Source organism: Lissotriton vulgaris, chromosome 4_1 (assembly GCF_964263255.1).
Source record: "Lissotriton vulgaris chromosome 4_1, aLisVul1.2, whole genome shotgun sequence".
NCBI classification, from domain to species: Eukaryota; Metazoa; Chordata; class Amphibia; order Caudata; family Salamandridae; genus Lissotriton; species Lissotriton vulgaris.
In genome coordinates this window covers 1,215,960,755-1,215,974,114 of record NC_141691.1, presented here as the reverse complement: position 1 = coordinate 1,215,974,114, position 13,360 = coordinate 1,215,960,755, and positions in this window count along the sequence as shown.

Genomic DNA, 13,360 nt, shown 5'->3' with positions numbered 1-13,360 from the left:
GTACCACCACCATCACCAGTACCACCACCACCTACCAGTACCACCACCATCACCACAACCGGTACCACCACCAGTAAAATCAGTACCTCCAGTACAACCACTAACCGTACTACCACCACCAACCACCAGTAACACCACAAGTACTGCCACCACCAGCAGTACCAGTATAACCAGTACCACCACCAGTGCAACCACCACCAGTACAACCAGTATCGCCACAACCACCAGCACCACCAGCACCACCACCAGTACCACCAAAACCAGTACCACTGTCACAACCAATGCCACCGCCAGTACCACCACCATCACCAGTACCACCACCATTGCCACCAGTACAACCAGTGCCACCACCACCAGTACCACCACCAGTACCTCCAGTACCACCACCAGTATCACCACCAAAACCAGTACCGCCACCAGTACAACCAAAACCAGTACCACCACCAGTACAACCTGTACCACCACCACCATTGCCACCAGTACCACCACCACCAGTACCACCACCATTGCCAGCACCACCACCAGTACCACCACCACCACCACCACCGCCACCACCAGCAGTACCACCACCATCACCACAAGTACCGCCACCACCAGCAGTACCAGTACCACCACCACCAGTGCCAACACCCACCAGTACCACCACCACCCACCAGTACTACCACTAAGCATGGGCGAAATTTGCGAATTCGCGATCCGCGAATTGGTGCGAAAACGAACCCTCAATCCGCAAAATCCGCGAATTGGTGCGAATTTGCTGTTTTTGCCAGTTTGCGAGGGTTTTGTACAAGTTCGGGAACGGGAACTTGCGTGGTCGCAACGGTCGTGACCATGTTTCTACGTGTCCAGCTGGTTTGCGACCCTGTGGTTCATCGCGTCCACCCTCCGGTTCATCACTGCCACCCTCTGGTTCACCAATGCCAACCTCTGGTTCACCAATGCCACCCTCTGGATCATCACTGTCCCCCTCTGGATCATCACTGTCCCCCTCTGGTTCACCACTGTCCCCCTCTGGTTCACCACTGTCCCCCTCTGGTTCACCACTGTCCCCCTCTGGTTCACCACTGTCCCCCTCTGGTTCACCACTGTCCCCCTCTGGTTCATCACTGTCCCCTCTGGTTCATCACTGTCCCCTCTGGTTGATCACTGTCCCCTCTGGTTGATCACAGCCACCCTCTGGTTGATCACAGCCACCCTCTGGTTGATCACAGCCACCCTCTGGTTGATCACTGCCACCCTCTGGTTGATCACTGCCACCCTCTGGTTGATCACTGCCACCCTCTGGTTGATCACTGCCACCCTCTGGTTGATCACTGCCACCCTCTGGATCATGACTGCCACCCCCTGCTTCACCAGTGCCACCCTCTGGTTCATGACTGCCACCCTCTGGTTGATCACTGCCAACCTCTGGTTCAAGGCTGTCGATTGGGGCAGGGAGGTTGAATGAAACTAGACACTGCTGGGGCACACAAGGTGTCCCATGCAAAGTCCAGTTCAAACCGGTGCTGGGACTCGCCAGCCACAGCTCTGGTGTGAAACTGGACAAAGGGAAAGGGGTGTAACCACCACCCCCTTCCTGGGTCCCACCCATAGGAGGGACCTAGCAGGAGATCCAGCCCCTAGATTTGGAATAAAGGTAGGAGCTGTGCCAATGCAGACCAGATCATCCTGACTGAAACTTTGAAATGAAACTCTGGACCCTTCGACATCCCACTCGACGTGGAAGACTGAAGAATCTCCTTTGTGGTCAAGGAGTGGCCACCCTGTGTAAGCAGGCACCATCAGCGCATCAAGATTTTCTTTACCGTTTTCCGCCGCCGCAGTGCTCGAACAACAGAGATCGACAAGACCCAGACTCCCAAATATCCAACAGCCCGATCCACAGTCCTGGCAAAGCTGAGACCCGTGGAGGCGACGAGAGACGTGGGACCGGCCATCTTGAAGAGTCGACAAAGTACTTCCTGTGCAGCTCCGGAGGCACCCTAGACGCTGTTCTTTGGGGTTTGAGAAGCCCCAGCCCCAAGCAGCCTGTGCTTCAAAGATCACCCCTCCACACTCACCGAGTGCTGCGTGGGGCCCTTTTCCACTTTTCCTGCTTGACATGTTATCCGGTCACTTGCCCGTTGGCTAGTGGCCTCTGTGACGACGATCCATCAAAACTACACTGCTGGTCTGGTTGCTCCAGACTGGCCCTAGCTCCCCTGAAAAGGAGCCATCGATCTGACCTTCCTGATCTGATCCAGAAGACATCTTCAAGTCCTGCTTGGGTTTCATTTGCCAAGGTTTGGTGACTCCAATTCGAGAACCGACGGCAAGAGCCTTTGTGGGACAGCTCGTGTCCACCAGCTGGTCATCTTCGATCCTTCCTGGTCCACGTGGCAGCGGAGACAAACTACTCGACAGCACCTGATTGCAACCCTACACTGCCTGGTTCCGTCCTGGTTCCGTCCTGGTTCCATCCTGGTCACTGGCTAGTGACCTAGACTCTGTCCCCTCTGCTTTCAGGTACTCTACATCTTCGATCCACCCTTGGATCCAACCGGACTCTTCTCTCCTGGCCGCCCGCAGCATCCTTTCCTTCCTGGCTCCATATAACTCCACGAAGAAACCCGGCGCACTTTGGCACCTATGCACCCGCTTCCTGTGGGCGAGTTAACGAGATTACACCGGTGCTCCTATAGTGGTTTACACCTCTAGTGTCCTTCTTTTTAGTGGCTAAGTTCTAGTCCAGTCGGAAGACTCCTAAACCTATATCTTTCTGATTTTTACGCACCATTGACTTGTATGGTAAACGCATTTGCCTATAGACACTGCACCCGCATCCTGTGGGCCTCCCATGTCCTAACCTTCGTTAGTCCAGTGTAGGCCCAGCGATGCCCTAGGCCCTAGGCTGTTCATTGTTCGTGAAGTGGTACTTATACCACTTTCTTAATATATGGTTTGAGTGGCCACCCTGCCTATCCATAATTGTGCATCTTATTGTATGTTATTCTGTGTTCTTTGTTTAACGCTTGTGCTCCTGTGCTCATACAGAGTCAAGGGGATTATTCTAGAAATAAATACATATATTTTATAATATATAATTTGTGTGGTTTCCTTTCATTTGGGATTTAAAGGATTGCATATGGTAAAACAGCTGGCTTCACATGCCCTCTTGAGTTTAGCCTAAGACTGCTTTTGTCCATGCTACCACTAGGATAGCTGGTCTATAAGGTTGACTTACAACCAATCACCATAAGGGTCGTTTGGACTGGTGCAAGGTGCTCACTAGAATAGGGATCATCATATACCAGGCCAACTTCTCACACACAGCACCCTCTGGTTCGCCACTGCCACCCTCTGGTTCGCCACTGCCACCCTCTGGTTCATCCTTGCCACCCTCTGGTTCATCCTTGCCACCCTCTGGTTCATCCTTGCCACCCTCTGGTTGATCACTGCCACCCTCTGGTTGATCACTGCCACCCTCTGGTTGATCACTGCCACCCTCTGGTTGATCACTGCCACCCTCTGGTTGATCACTGCCACCCTCTGGTTCGCCACTGCCACCCTCTGGTTCGCCTTCGCCACTGCCACCCTCTGGTTCGCCACTGCCACCCTCTGGTTCGCCACTGCCACCCTCTGGTTCGCCACTGCCACCCTCTGGTTTATTCACCACTACCACCCTCTTGTTCACCACAGTAGATTATGGGGGGAAAGCAAAGCACACCTTCTCAGCCTCAACTGAGATGATTTAATAGGGGGCTGGTTAATGTGTCACTGAATTTGTGCTTCAAGTCTGGCACCTGCTTCCTTAGCTGTAAGACCTTCCTGTTGCAGTTATTTTTTTTTACAGGAGCATTGTGCCATACTTGTAACTATTCTCTGACCCTGCTTTGAGGGTCAGAGCAGGATCATAGAATAGTTGAAAGTAGGCAACTGAACTCTGGAGGGGCCCCTCAGGAATCACTACAGGGAATGGTTACAAATTAGCTTGAACTTTTGCACCTGCTAAGTGCTTTCATTTTTCCAAAATTTGTTTTTCTGCCATTTCGCGAGATTTGCGGGACGCGAAATCGAACTTGCAATCCGCAAATTCGTGCTAATTTGTGGATTTATCTTTTTTTTGCGTGCTCGGACGTTTTTTTGCTTATTCGCGGACCGCTTGCAGCGCACCGACCCCGAGGTTGCCCATGAGGTCGTGTACAGGCGCGGCCATCTTGTTTGCGTGACCTGTTTCCGTTTCTGGGCGCTCGTTGCAAGCTCGCGTCGTATGCGGCGCGCGATTACGTATTCGTGGGCGTTTTTGCATGCTCGCGGGGAAAATATTGCGTGAACTTACCCACGCGGTCCTCTATGGGCGCGGCCATCTTGTTTTTCATTCACTGCTATGGTTTTGGGCATGCTACCTTTCTATCCACCTTACATCTTTGTAATCCTATGTTTTTCTGAACTTTTTTTGTTTTGCTTATCTCTTTTCAATTTCCTACATCTATATTTTGTGTTTTTTTTTACTTTTTGTTACTTTATTACCTACTTTATTTCTTTCGCTCTCTCTCTTATTTTTTCTCACACCTATTCTTCTTTCCTTCTTCTTGTGCCCAGGACCATGGCTAAGGGAGGCGACAAGGTGAAGGGCCCAGCACCCCGTACCCGGCTCCCTCGCGGGCGTTGGAGGGGGGAGGAAGTGCAGCCCAGGGAGATCTTCTCTGCAGTGGAGGTGGCCGCCTTGATGGTTTTTGTCCAGGTCCACCTCCCTAAGACCGTTGCAGCAGGTGGGTGGATTGCTTCCGGTTACATCCTCCGGGAGCGTCGCCAGCTATGGGAGAAGGTGTGCCGGCGCATGTGTAAGGAGTCTGGGGTCCGGCACACCTACCACCAAGTGACGCACTGGTGGAGTGACATCTTGGACCGGGAGCATGACCTGCTCGGTGTGGAGATCCCTGGGCTTTTTTAAGTAGCTAATTAATAACTATTTTTTTCCTTCTGCTCTGTTATATTTCTAATCTATTTTTTTCCTGAAGAGTATGAATGCAGCTGATTAGACTACATTGCAGGTAAATTAATGTTTAAATAGCTTCTGTCATTGCAGGTGCTCGCCTGGTTATTGGCGTTGCTACTATGCTTACTTGTTTGCAACTTTTTTGTCATTTGAGAGCATTACTACGTAACGTTAGAGACAGTAGACTCCAGTCTAGTCCTTCTTTGTACTCCTGCTGCTGCCACTTTGAAGAGATAGTGGTGGATTGATACGTTGAGTATATTAGTTATTACTTGTTCTAGGACATTTGTTAGTGGTCGGCAAACATGATGACGGACTGTGTCTGTCACGCAATGTCTCGTGCTGCTGATTGATGGCAGTCGTAGTAGAACCTTTTTGTTGCTGATGTAGTTAGTGAATTACATAACTTTCTTATTAGACGGTCTGCGAATCCGGCAATACTGTACTACTATCCTCTTAGTTGACCATATCAGATGCAATTGATGATTTATTTCCCCGACATAATTTTAGATTGAGTACAAAGAAATCAAATATTTCCCAAAAAACAATCATCCATGTTGTGTTTCTTTATTTCATGATCACCAGTAACTCCCAGGGGCAAGGCGAAAGACTCCGGTGGCAGAAGTTGGACAGGAGCAGTCCCTTGCAGGCTCTTCTGCTGGCCCCAGTAAGTTGTTTTATTGTTATATTAATACTTATACTTCCCTAACTTTTACAGCTCCTATTCATTATAAACGGGTTCCTAATAATTCTATGTTTTACTACAAAATAGTCTTTGATCTTCTTCTAATGTAGACTACTTTCTACATTCTTATCCTGCCTCTACCATCACTCTCTGTGCTACTACTATTTACAATTATGAGTCTGTCTGTGTAGGTAGCTAAGCTTGCCCATTCGTCAAACGGTGTGAAACAAAACTCTGATACAGCAATAGCTCTAGGCACTGAGTGCAGTCCTCTGGGTTGCCCTTGCTGTCTATTCCAGTCTTCTTAATGTAAGTGTTCTGACAATTTGCAACAACAAAATGTAAATGTTTACACCAAGTGAAAAGTAGCAGTGTCCTTTTTTGATTTGAGAAGGGCACATCCCATACCGCTAGTGTTTCAGGGACTATTCTGCACACAAAGATGTATGGACAAGATGATGGGTGCAGTTTGACTTTCGACATACCTCAGTCCGAACCGAAGTTGAACCCCCAATCCCCTGACCGACTATCTAGAACAGGGGTCCTCAAACTGGTCCTGGAGGGCCGGATCCATGCCAGATTTTTGGGATATCCCCATTGAGATACATGTAGTGTTTTTTAAAAATCTGGCATGGATCCGGCCCTCCAGGACCGGTTTGGGGACCCCCTGATCTAGAATGACTGACCAAGGATTTTACGACCCAGAGGAACAGAAGAAGACTACCTCCAAGTCCCGGCCTATCGGAGTCACTGAAACATGACTGCCAAGTGCAGTAGTTCAAACCTTTCCGCTCACTCACTCGTAAACAAAAACCACACAGTGTTTGTTAGTTTTAAAGTTTTATTTTCAATTAAGAAATAAACTTTATTTCTTTATTTTTAATAGCGTAGTGTTCTGATGGATGAAGATGACGTTAAAGTTGCAACAACATTCCCATGAATGAAATTAGTATGACTCGAAATTAATAATAGTTAACAGACACATGAAATAATTAGAATAACTGTGCGGGAGCCCCCACCTTCTTTAAAGTACTTAAAGGACTGCTGGTGATGACTTAGTAGTAGTTGGTGAATTGTCTGGCAGAAGGGCAATGGAATCTTCTTTCTGTAATGAGAAAAATGGTGCCCCTTAAGCAAGCATTCATCAGTTGTCTTAAGAAGAAGTGTAGCATTTAATGGAATAAGCATATAAAAGGTTAACACCCTCCCCAAAACCGTTCCTTTTTTTCAATCCCAGTAATAAAAAATGTGTTATGTAACATTTTCTTCTGTTACGAGACAAAATAGGGGGTTGTGTATGGCATCTGAAAATATGACATGTTTTTCCTAGACGTCACAACATCTGACGCGGCACAGATGACCACCAGTGCCGGGGCCAGCAGTGCGGAGGGGTCCACTCAGGATGCGGCGACGCAAACAGGAGGAGCTGGGGGGAAGACTCAGCGGCGGCAGAAAGTTATTATACTCCTTACTTATTGAAATTTTTTTGAGTAGCCTCGCAAAGGAGTGTATGATGTACTGTACAGTAGTACACAGTACACTAGTATAAGTACACTGTACTGTCAAGAACATTTACTAATTTAGAACTACTTTTTGGGCTATCACGGAGAAGACAGTCAACCTTGACTTTTAATAGCATTTGCGGCGGTACTTCTCTGGTAACCAATGGCCCCCTCTATTTCACTTCAACTCAGCTGGAAAATGTTTATTGTGAAGCCAAGTCATATCAGATGAAGTTTAGGGATGTGAAGAACGAAAAGTTAAAGAAGGGTGAAACAAAGGACGAGCGAGTCTTAGTATTTATGACTGTAAAGAATGGTTTTGCTGAATGCAATTCAACATAAGAAGACAGCGGTTTTCAAAATATAATGAAAAGGGTGTTAGTTGGTTTTTGACAAAAAAGACATTTTGGTACATTTGAGACATTAAGAAGAATCATAGACGTACTTTCGAAGCCTGGATGTTATCTTCTTTATCCTCCTCGTCGATAGCAGAGGTGTATGATGTAGTAGAGCAGACGCTGAGTGGAAGAAGTATGGCCAGTGGCAGTGCCACCCCTATAGAAAAGTAAGACATTCAGATCCCCACTTGCATGTACTGCTTAAAGTACTGCGAGTCTGCATCATCATGGCCTGTGTCTGTATTTCTTGGGTGAAAGCTGAGTGAGCTGCCATTATGGCGGCTAGCACAAGTTCACGTACCAGTGATTTCTTTTGCAACTCAAGAGAAAAAAAGTTTTAAAAAAGGCCTTTTTTAGGACTCTCTGACTATGTATGTAGTAGTAAGCCCATTCATAGTGCTGCTAGTGGAATTCCTGAAACTCCCTGTAAGGTCACAGGCTTACAAAGACGGCAGAAAGATACATGCCAAAATGGTATACTGTTACAACAGGTATCTGTGCACACGTCGCCTTTTACAGAGTAAATGCTGTAGGTGAAGAAAAACTTCTATCAAGACTACTTCCACATTGTTTGTCTGTTGGTTGTGTTTGATTACCTACAGCATTTACTCTGTAAAAGGTGACTTGTGCACAGATACCTGTTGTATCAATTATGTTTGGATCTTGACCCTAATTGGAGGTTTAGGTTCTTCCTCCTATCTGGGGCACCCTCAAAATAGTGGTTAGAAATTATAAATAACGTCACATACGGGAGGCACCAGTTGTAGATCGACAATCAAAAAAAACCTGGTCCGTTATCTTCAAAATGTTATATTGTGTTTGCTACTTGCTGGTGTTACTGATGCTGGTGTTACTGAGTGACAACTTTATGTTGAATTACTTTGACTTTATGTTAAAGACTATTGGCTACAGTATTTTTCTCTCTTTTTTCATAGATGCTACTCCAAAAAAGCTCACCCGTAAGGAGATGGCTGTCCGGGCCAGGGCACGTAAGCTGGAGGCTATTTGTGTCGAGTATCAATGGTTTTGGGCTCGGGAGCATGAGGAGGACAACACTACAACAACCTCCAGTACATCCTCCTCCACTGCCCCTGGGTCCACCAGCCACAAGCCTACAGCCAAACGGAGCCGTGGCCCGACAGCCTCCCGCCGCCGCCGCACAGCAGCAAAAACAAGAGCTGCCCCCCCTAGAGCCTGGATGGTACGTCAGCGCCGCCTCTGAAAGCGAGTGGACTATCTGGAGCGGTTGGCCGAAAAACATCAGCGCCAGCTCCGGGACATTCGCCAAGAGCTGCGAGACGTGCAGCACCAGCTGTCCAAACTACGCCACCGGAGGAAGTGACTGTCCCTTGCCCCTTTTTTAAAGAATGTTGGAGGGGGGTGGGAATTGGGTTTTTGGGAAAGGGTACTTTTTGATTTTTGGACATTGGTTTGGCTAGGGAGGGGGGTGAGTTGGGGTAATTTATTTTATTTTTGTGACACAACAACATCCATAATTTATATTTCTTAATAATTATATTTTTCATTCCAAAACACAGTATACGCGCTCATATTATTTTGTGTGGGGGTTGGCGGTGGTTACTGGACGTTTGGTTTTTCAAACTTACCAGCATGAATGAAACATCTTGTCCTGAAATGTACCAAAATGCAAGTAACCGAGTTAGTCAATTCAGTAGCCCTACTACTGTACTTTACTAGTTGTACTGTCAGTCTCTGCATTCCTCCCAACTTAGTCCTAGCCCATTATTCTACTACCTCTCCAATATGCTTATCTTACCTGTGATTTGCGAATCACGGTTGGTGAATAAGGTTGGTTGTTGACTTGAATCCTCGACGGATGCAATATCATTGTTGTGCTGGTAGCAGTAGTGGTACACACTGGCAGTATCACCATATGAAAAAAAGAGGAAATTAAACATTGAGTAGCCTGAGCGTAGCATTAGAAACAGTACAATAGCTAGTACGGTACAGAACAGTGCCCTAAATTGTAGCCTAAGCAGTGCAAACGTAAGGTAAGCATTAATCATTTCATTGTTAACGTCGTGTAGGAGGAGGATGTTCTTATCAATCCACGATGGCGCACATGAACTTCTGGTTGCTTTGACCTTATCCTCCCCAGCAAGTGTGTGGAATTTATTGTTGTTGACAGTCACACCTCAATGAAATACCACACAGCCCGGGGGAAGAGGGTTAGGGTTTGAAAATTGGACGGGAATGGGGGTTTTTGGGAAAGTTTGGTAGAGAGGAAAAAAAACACTGCATGGACAGTCAAACAACAAATGAAGAGAAACACATTTTTGGATTAGAAGATATTGATAAATCTTGAAAGGGACATAAAGGAAGTGCACTACTGCATGCCAGAAGTACTAAATGGATGGTTAGGTTACTGAAAAGTAGTACTGCAACTTACTAGTAACTACGAAGAAACAAGTTGACAATACAGGGCTGCAGTCATTACGCAATTTCACTTGCCTCTCTGCCCTCAGAGAGAATAAACACTTAGAACATTAAATTAGTGTTAAACATAGCAAAGATGTATCTAATTGCTGGAGGGAGGGATGAATTTGAAGCAGAGATCAAACAAACGCACAGTCACACTCGTAGAAGTAAGTTCAAGTTCACAACAATATCATTTAAAAGATGAGGAGAATTTTGGATACTGTTACTGTTTTTTTTAGTTGTCCCGTTGAATTTGTGAAGTCGATGCATCCAGCCATTCCTCTTATTCGCGGTACTCCTTCATTCCATCGGATGCCCCGTCGATCAATCTTGGTGACTAGACACACTGTCCACTGCCTGCCTGAAGCGGATTTGCGGATCGCTAATTGAAAGCCTGAGTAGTACATCGATGGCACAGGGTAAAAGCCTGCCTGTAATTGATGATGGAAAAATACAACTGTAAGTGTTAAAGACACCTCAGAGAAAAAAATATGTAAGGCACGCGCTGTGTAATGCAAAAATTATACTATCACTTTCAGAGATGACAATCCCCAAAATCTAGAACACCCCACATTACCCTCCCAAAAACGTGCAGAATACTGCTGCTACCTCACAGAGGCCTAATTTCAAATTGTGTCAAAACGCACTCAGAAAGTATGCCCAAAACCCCCCTTTCCCACCATGGATTATGTTCAAACGACTTGCAATCAAAATTAGACATTACAAAAAGTTTTCCAAGACCCCACCCAGTCGTAAAAATCTATAACCCCCGCCCAAACACATGCAATATGTTAGAAATGGGATCCCTGGCTGGCCAGGGCTTCAGCCAAAGTCAGTCAGAGACCACCACTCCTAAGTCAGGGCAAGGGAGTTACACGCCAAGATAACCCCTGCTCACCCTGTAGGTAACGTGGCGTGAGCAGTCAAGGCTAAACTTGGAGGCAATATGAGTTAAGTATTTGCGCACGCACCCCAGCAACAACACCCAAGGCCCACCACAAAGGAAACTCCACACAAGGTTATATATAAAAATAGCCTTTGTATTATACCAAAACACATTAGATAAAACACACACTTTACAATGTGCCAACAGGCACGGGCAGAATTTACAGGGGATATTTACAAGACAGGGTCACCTGGACCACTGTCAGGAATCAGCACTTTTAGAACTTAGAATACAATACTTGTAGCACAAAAATAGAACATAAAGTACACAACCAGTAACTACTGGTAACCAGGACCTAACTAGCACCACCTGTACTAGCAAGAACAACCAACTGAATATCACCATACATGTAGGGGTATAGACCTGGAGACAAAACACATGATGCATAAACATACATTCAGAGGTGCAGGGAAGGAAAACAGATGATGTATCAACACACGTTCAGCGGTGTAAGGAACAAGGCACATGATGCATCAACAACACATTCAGAGGTGCAGCAAAGAACACTTCGCATAAATCACATTAGTACAGAACTTACATCAAAGTCCAGGGTCCAGGTTGCGCCACTGCGCCAAAACCTAAACGTAGCAGCTGCCCACAAAGTGCTGGGCAGCTCTAGAGGATGATGAGGGGCATCGTGGGAGCCTCACGGGCTCTGAGCAAAAGCACTGTTCCCCAAGAGCCTCTCTGGGGCTTTACCTCAACTGTGGGCTGGGAGCCATGCAGGGCTCAACAAATAGGTCCCCCACGAGCCTCACTGGGCTCGCACTTCAAGGAATGCCCGGAGCCTCACAGGCTCGAAATAGGGATGCCACTGAGAGCCTCTCTGGCTCCAAATATGCACTGCCGTTGGAGTCCCCCTCTCTGGGGACTCGAAGTGAACAAACTGCGGCAACCAAGAGCCTCTCGGGGCGCGGGAAACAAGTGGGGCGCCTTGAGGCTTCTCGGGCTCCAAAACAACTAACTCCGCAGAAGGGAGGGGGCGGGCACCGGCAATGTGCCCCGACCCCCCCCCCTTTCTTTAACACACACACGGTCCCCACTCACCGGTCTGCCCTCACAGGGTTGTCTTCTCTCTGCTGCAGGCTCTCGGTGTCCGGGCGGCGGTAGCGCTCGGCGGGGCTCTCTCTCCTCATGGGAGCCCCGCCTTCCTCATGCGCCCGCTTCGCTGTTCACCCGGTTCCCCCATCTCGGGACCGGGCCTTCATCGGCTCGCGCTTGGCTTGGTTGGCGACGCCGGGGCCCTCCCCAGCTCACGGTAGCCCCGGGCCGCGGAGGGAACTTCACTTCCTCACTTTCCTCGGGTACTCGAGGAGGTGGTACTTCCGGCCGGGCCGCGCTGCCATTGGGCGGCCGGCCAACCACTTCCGGGTCGTCACGGGCAGCACGGCGGCCCGTCTGGGCATTGTAGGCGGGGGTTGAACTCACCGAGGGGTAGGCTCTCTCGAGGGAATTCGTAACCGGGGCAAGCGGCAGCAACTGAAGACGGCAATGAGCGGGGTGGCACCCGCGCCGCTCGGCCACCACTCGGGGTGACAAATGCCGGGTGGGCACCGGCTAAGGTACATGGAGCGCTCTCAAGCGCCTAGCGACAATGCAGCGCTTCCAGGCGCTATAGGTGAAAGAAGAGATAAAGCGCTCCCAGCGCTTAGTGGGCAAAATAAAGCAAAATAGGCTCCAGCAAAAGGTCCTGGGCATCAGGAGGGGCATGCAGGGCCCAGGGGCCAGCGCACAGGGCAGGAGACAGCCCCCATGGTGGTCCCTCCTGGGCCCCACCAGCAGCAGCCCCCTCCTATCAGGATCCTGGAAGAGAACAACCTCTGTGGGGACACAGCCCCATTTTTATACACCGAAAACCTTTGTCTGTAGGTGCAGGGTGGGGGCAGAACCAGTCGCAGCTGGTCTGTGAGCACTGTTGATGGCTCAACCACCCCTTTCATTCATCAGGCAGGCTAGGGTCATCAGTCGCACCACAGGGGGCGGAGCCAGCATTGTGTGGGGAAAACCCAGCCTCATTCAGGACACAGGCGTAGCCCCTCCCTCACATCAGCATGCTATTCTCTCCATTCACCACCGGGGCAGACCCACACAGACTCCTGGAGCCTGGCATCCCAGCCAGCTCCAGCCAATCACACGCCAGCACCTTCACAGCACATACACAGCCATGTCTAGAAGTGGCACTTCCCCACTAGACACATACGTGCCACACATACCATTGCTCAGCATTCACTCTCATGAGTTCGCACATACCAAACTCGTGCATGCACACCTCACGCATCAGGAACTACCAGGGACACAGACATTCCCCATGCATTCCTATGGGAGGGCAGGCCAACCTTACTCCACGCACTCAGAGTGCGCACGCACTTTCCACTGGGACACAGTGAAAATGCGCAGAACCCAAAAAAATCA